The following is a 7,187-nucleotide window of genomic DNA, read 5'->3' as shown; positions in this document are numbered from 1 at the left end:
TTTTTTGTAAAACACAGTATACTTTAAAATTTAGGGATAAAACTAAAAGGCAAATTGAACATATTTTTTTTTATTTATTTTGGCTTAAAGAGCTTCTACAGACCGTCATATGTTTGTATGTATTACAGCAACATGAAAACATCTTGGTGCTAGTCTAAAATACAAAATACATATATTAAGCATTATATTTCTGAATTCATTATTTAGGACATGCCAAATAGTCCTGACACATTTTACAACTTTCAATGCACTTTGTTGGTAGATATCACATATGTATTGAGTCGAAAAATATGATTTGACTGTGAGGGGGTTCATACAAAGGTTATTGGTGTTCACAATCAACATCTAGTAATGCTAATAATGCGGTTAGCAAAAAAAAAAAAAAAAAGGAGAAAACAAAAGTCTTGTTTTATTGAAGTTGATGAGCGAGTCAACTGATTCGACTTAACTGCAAACAGGTTTAGTGAAAATCTACAATATCAAGCAATTATTGGTCATGGTAGGTGGAGATCTAATCAATACCAATGTTGGAGCTGACGATCTGAATTTTTCGCTTCAGAAGGATTCTTTTTTTAAATACTAAAATAATGAAAATCGCTCTTTGATAATGCATCCACCTTAATTATTAAAAAGCATTGGTCTCAGAATCAGTACTTGGTATCGAAGCTATACAAAATCTTGCGGTATCACATACCACTACTTGTTGGTGTTGAGCATACCACATAATTGGCAATTGGCAAAACAGTTTTCATTCTAGTTGTAAGTACGTAGTATGTCAGTTAGTGAAAGTATGAGTTATTAAATGGAAGCAACTTGACTCAATGTTTAAAAACTCATTCATCGACATGAGGACAAATTTAGCTAAAACAAATTAATTTCGCCCTATTATAGTTAGTCGGTTGGTTTGAAGTAGTAGCAGGAGAAAAGTCAGTCAGTTAGGGAGTCAGTTAGTTAAATTCATACTTTTAAACATACTGTACAATACCGGTAACAATTCATCCATCTGTCTGTCGATCTGTCAGTCTGTCCATCCATCCATCCATCCATCCATCCATTTTCTATCGCACTTGTTAGGGTTACAGACAAACTTGAGCCAAACCCAGCCGAGGGGCAAGAGGCAAGGACCATGGACTGGTCGCCAGCCAATCGGAGGGGACAAATAGACAAACAACCTTGCACACCCACATTTGCACTTGCGATCAATTTTGAGTCTTCAACTAACCTAAAAAACAAGTTTTTGGAATGTGGGATGAGTACCCTGAGAAAACACACTCAAACACAGGGAAAACATGCAAACGCCACACAGGAAGGCCTGAGCCGTGATTCAAACCCAGAACCTCTCCCCTGTGACGCAGATGTGCTAAAACTCTTGTCCTCCAAAGATCACACGATATTCCACCACAGGCAGCATGGTAGCTTTCCGAAGTCAAGTTTGCAAAGCATGCTTATCATCAGGTTTATTGAAGATAATTTGAGGAGATAAATTGTCTATTGGTGTGAAACTGAACGCTCATTTGTCTACCTGTGCCCTGTGATTGGAAGGCAACCAGCCTTCAATTCAGCTGGGGATAGACTCTACAGAAAGTGCGTATCCCAACACTTTATTTAAACAAGTTTTGAAAGTGCAACCAACAGGAAGTTTGCCATTTCCACTTAAGTGTTAGCCTCTACTCCCACTAGCTCACCTTTCGAAGTCTGGATTCTCTACCTGAAAGACATGATCACAAATGTGTCATTTCAACACAACTGAAGCAAGCGCTGCTATTCCGTCAGTTTTTCCCCCCAGTTTTTTTATCACTCGCAAGCTCTGCCATCATGTCCTGGCAGTAGCCGCTTGTAAACAGTCGACCATAATGACATGTGCCCTGTCGCACAGACATGACAAACGTAATCCCTGCCTGTCTAAAGACACACCAAGAATGTCTGGAGCACTCTGGAGGTCTGGTTTGGTCGTGTGTGTGTGTGTCTGTGTGTGTGTCTGCAGTGGCTGGAAAAAGGACAGTAGTGGTGTAGTAGAGGCCAATGCAGTCTGCAGCTTGTGTGGGGGTTCTTGACCTCTGTGCATCCTCCAAAATAGAGATATCATATTTAGCTTTGTTTACCAAATAATGGAGTGAGTTGCCAGCATCTAAAGCTCCTGCACATGCTCCAAGTTAACCCGTGGACTGTCTATATTCACGTTTTTGGGGCTCAGTCAGGTAGAAGTGGTAAGGTGGTAAGGGGTGTCAGGGTATGGGGTGTTATTCAGAAGCGTTTGCTCAGCAGCCTGTTGCTCCAGTTTGTTTGGAGCTGCGGTCCTCCCTTGGAAATATAGAAGCAAATTCCTTTTCCCCCGTCCCCACAATGGGAGCGCTCTGCCAGCTTCCCCTGGCAACGAGGCCCCGGAACGAGGGCCAGTTCTCCCTTGCTCGTCCCACAAGAGCCTTTCATGTTCCCAAAACCGCAGCCGGAGCGAGGCGCCTCGGTTTCAACAGCAGCAGACCAGCATGTGTTTGCCTAATTCCTAAGACATGATGACAGTGGTCTCTCAGCCCGCAAAAAGACATCTTGGCTTTTTATCCCCAATCCCCCTCACCCCCTTTTCCTCCTGCACTTTAATTATTATTTTTTGCTCTTGACGACTTCCAATACTTACACACCACATGTTTTCTCATTACAGATGTTTTTATGGGCGACCCCAAAACTTTTTCGGTTGCCCCTCGCCTCCCACTAATGCTTTGCCAGCACACGACCCGTCAATGGCCAAGAAAAAGCAACAAGGGAGGTTTTTCACGGCTCAGCAGAGAATAAAAGCACTACTGGCCATTATCCCCAAGGTGAAAGATGCTACAGCTCTTTTGTACGTTAAAAAAAAAATGAACTGACAGCTTTATAGGTTACATACAAGTTACAGTGAACGCCCACAAATTTGCAAATTTTGAGGAGATCCTATTCTCAGTTATTTGCTGAAAAACTCACATATTCACTGTTTTCGCGCTTAGGTCATAGCCTTGTCTAATAAAAAAAAAAAAGTTCTTTGCTGCCATCTTGTGCCATCAATTGCCAATTCACATTTTTTTTTGGGTGGGAGTCAATTATTACGCCCTGCTGCAAATAGCAACAAACCTAAAAATCTTCATAATTATCTATATTAATATGCTCCGTAACTTTCACTAACAACCCAGGCTAAACTTAGCTCCTCCCGATGTACAAAGCTGTTCTCTCATTTTGAGATGTATTACTTGAACATATTTGCTTGATACCTATTACTGTATTACTTTCCTATTTCAGAAAGGGCCCAAAAATGTGAACGAGTGAGTTCTTCAGTAATTTTGTGACTATGCGGGGGATTACTGTACTATTTAAAATAGCAGATAAAGGACAGGGAGAAACGGCAGATGTATATATGATGGTATAGAACCATAATGCATTCCAGCGGGATTTTGTCCTGGACACGTCACGCCATTTTGTTGCGAGGCAGAGTTCGTGGAACACAATCATTAATGCCCGATGGTCGATTTTGAAGTCTTCGCAAATGCAGTATGTGGTTTTCTTAGCAACAGGTTGAACTTGGAAACCTAACAGATAAAGAACAGGGAGAGTTGCCATGAACATAGTCAGACAAAGTATTGTCGATGACTTCAATATAATATTAGAATTATAAAATAAAAATGAAACATTTACAAACAGCTACGAAGGAAAAAGAAATTCCCCATCAGGAAATAATTGCGATTATTGTAGTTCGTAGACACTAACGTTCACGTTGACATTAAAAAGATAGCTACTGAACCATTTATAGCCTGTCGCTAATCAAAACAGAAGCATCTACTAACACAAACAAGTTTGGAGTCTTACCGCAGGCTGTAGATAAGTTGATTCTACATTACCTTATTTAGTCTTTAACAACGATTTGACGTTCCAAGGGGAGCTTCTCCACTTTTAAATGCTATTGAATCTGTTTTGTTAGTTGCCATTTCTCCATTAATTTCATTTTTATTTTGTTTTAAACTGAACTTTCACTTAAAATAAGTTATAATATACTGCAAACATTGTTTAATACAATTCTAAAAACTTGTTTTTACCAATAAAAGACACACATCCATGAACTCCACTTGTTCCCTATTGAACTTTCTTTCACACTTTGCGGTGCCTCTGTCACGTCCTTTAGTTTTATGCTGTCAGGGTGATTAAATCATTGTTTTCTATGACATACAAAGCACAGCGTAATGGAGGTCAGGCACCGGACGGACAGCCTGCCAGGGTCGTCAAGCAGCGCCACTTTGTCACTGCCGTTCGGCGCCTGACGCTCACGTACAAAAAAAAAAAAGTTATGGATGACACACTATCATTAAACAGCAGCCAAAACTTTCCACCTCGATAGGAGACCTTTCGGCTGTGAACTCTGGTTCTTATGACCCTCTTACAAGTGCATCTTCAGTTCTCGGGCCAACATGACTAATTGGAAGGGAAGTAAACGGTTTTTGAATCATGGGCAGCAACCGTGATTTACAGCGTTGAGTCGTGGTTGCAAACAGGAACTGAACTGATAGCCGCTGGACCCTCCGACCTCCCTGACTCACTACATGATGACGCCACAAGCCAAGTGGGTCTTGCATTTATGTGACACTCACTTTTTAAGAACCCCTACAAGAAGATTGGTGATGTTATTCACAATTGGCCCTTTCACATGGAGCTAAATACACATAATAGAAATGGATTTCAGTATTATACTGTATCTTAAGGTTTCACTGGCAAAAGGAGGAACTTGGAAGCATAGCAAATAAAGGAACGGAAGAGTCGGCAGGAACACAGTAGGACAAATGCTGAGTCTATTCCACTGGGATAAAACATTACAACTAGTAACTAGAAAAATATAAAAAATTACAACTAGATTAACTTTTAGAAAAAGTTATCAAGCTAAGAAAAAAATGTTTCTTTTCCTGTCAGGATTGTCAGTAACTACTTCTTCCAGTTCATAGATGCTAATAGTCACACACGTAAAACATGAAAACGTTAACTATTTTAACTCTGTTGCTAACCAAAACTGCAGCACCTACTGATGAAGTGTAGAGCTTTTTTTGCATGTTGTAAATTAGATTATCGTACATTATCCAGTCTTTAACAATGCATCACAGCAGGTTTGTTTTGTTCCGGCCATGTCGCAGGATTTTGTTGCAAGGCAGAATACTTTGGGCACAATTATTAAGGTCTTAATGGCTAATTAATACATACAAATACAGTTTGTGGTTTCCTTGGCAACAGGTTGAAACTAAAAATACAGCAGATAAAGATAGGGAATTTTGAGGCCTTGATGGGTTGCAAGATTATTTTCCTGTATATTCAATGACATTGATTTTAGCAGTTTTTGAGCAGTGGCATTATGAAATAAAAAAGAAAATAAAACTTTAAACAGTACAAAATTATACCTGGCACAATTCCATTTTTAACACTTAGGGGTTAAAGGTTAAAGGTTAGCACGCCTGCCTCACAGTTCTGAGGAGCCTGCGTTGGTTTTCTCCAGTTATTCCGGTTTGCATGGTAGGTTAATTGGTGCCTCTAAATGGCTCTTAGGTGTGAATCTGAGTGAGAATGGTTGGCGAACAGTTCAGGGTGTACCCCCCCTCTCGCCCGAAGATAGCTGGGATAGGCTCCAGCGCGCCCACGACCGTAGTAAGGACAAGAAGTACGGAAAATGGTTGCATGGATGGGTGTGCACGAACATAATATTTATTATATTTTTAATGAAAATCAGTCTATTAAATAGTAAAGGGGGGTAAGAACTATGCATAAGTTACAAGGTAACCAAGAGAAAATTATTTTCAAAGCTCATAATGGTTCCCTTTAAAGATAGCGGGACAGTGGACCAAGTTACAAGATGGTGACAAAGCACTACTTTTATCTAAATGAAGCTCCTCAATTTATTTCAAGATAGTTCCTTGGCACCAAGATGGCACTAAAGTAGTAATTTGAGAAGTGAGCAGAAAAAAACAACAAATACGTGACCCTTCAGCAAATAGAAGAGGATTGGTTACAAAAAAAAAAGAAAATGCCAACACCGAACCTCAAATATGCAGGGGTTCACTGTATTCACATTTTCTGCACTTTTAAGTAGCCATGCTCTGCCTTCTCCTCAGGAGCTTAAGACCACATGGCTGGCTTTGTGGAGCACCTGTGGCTGTCGTTGCACGTGTTTTGTTTCACCACTCGTTTCCGACAGCTTACCAGGGCTCGTTCTGCCGCCAGACGCCCCGTGACATGCACACATCCCAGGCGTCGCTTCAGTGCCAAGTTAAACAACCGCCCCCTCCCTGTATCGTAACATTTTTTGTGTGTACAATTGCAACCATCATTTCAAACAGTCCGTCGTGACATTTTCAGCACGCCTTTGCGTTTATTTTATTCCTACGTGTACAGACAGCCGCAGTGCATTTTTAGCCCGCCGCAGCTGTGTATTCTAATGCGGTAGCCATATGTGGCACCGTGACCTCCTTCGTAAACAGAACTGTCTGATTCCTCCGTTTGGGACATAACATAGGGAATGGCGGTGATGGTGTGTGGGTTTGGGGGGTTAGATCTTGAATGGAAGTCATGTTGGATCCGTTCCCCCCCTTTGAGGTAAAAGACGGGCAGCACTTGAAACTGATGCATTGGACGGAGGGTCCAGCTCATTCTTGTTTCAGACACCCGTCCGTCTGTTCGCCAGAAGGTCTGCGGATTCCACTTGAGAGCGTTCCCTGTCCTTAAAGCTGTCAAGGCAACACGTGACGTTCCCTGCCTTCAAGCACGACCAAATACAGGCTGTCCCAGAAAAATGTACTCGCTCTTTGACTGCTCATTACCCATATACAGTAGCCTTTGTTTTTGTTTCATGTGCGAAATTAACTTTTGAAGAAATAAGTGCTACAAGAGTTACGAAAACATCACAGAAGTGCAAAAACAATTTAGAAGGCAGTTTCACAGGGATCCACCAACCTGAAACATCGTTTTGGTTTTTTTGCATTAGAGATATACTACTCAAAAAACATTTTGGATATTGAACAATCGGGTGAAATTTCAGGATGAAACTAAAATCCACTCTAGCCTTGACAAGTGAACTTAATTTGGCCTTCTCTACACCGTCGACGGCACATGTCGAACTGTTCGATGTTTCGGTACTTTTTGTTTTTTATTTTTTTGCACAACTTGCTGTTCTCTAACAAGAAGCTCAA

This window comes from Phyllopteryx taeniolatus, chromosome 2 (assembly GCF_024500385.1).
Source record: "Phyllopteryx taeniolatus isolate TA_2022b chromosome 2, UOR_Ptae_1.2, whole genome shotgun sequence".
NCBI classification, from domain to species: domain Eukaryota; kingdom Metazoa; phylum Chordata; class Actinopteri; order Syngnathiformes; family Syngnathidae; genus Phyllopteryx; species Phyllopteryx taeniolatus.
Note: the sequence above shows the minus strand (reverse complement) of the source record.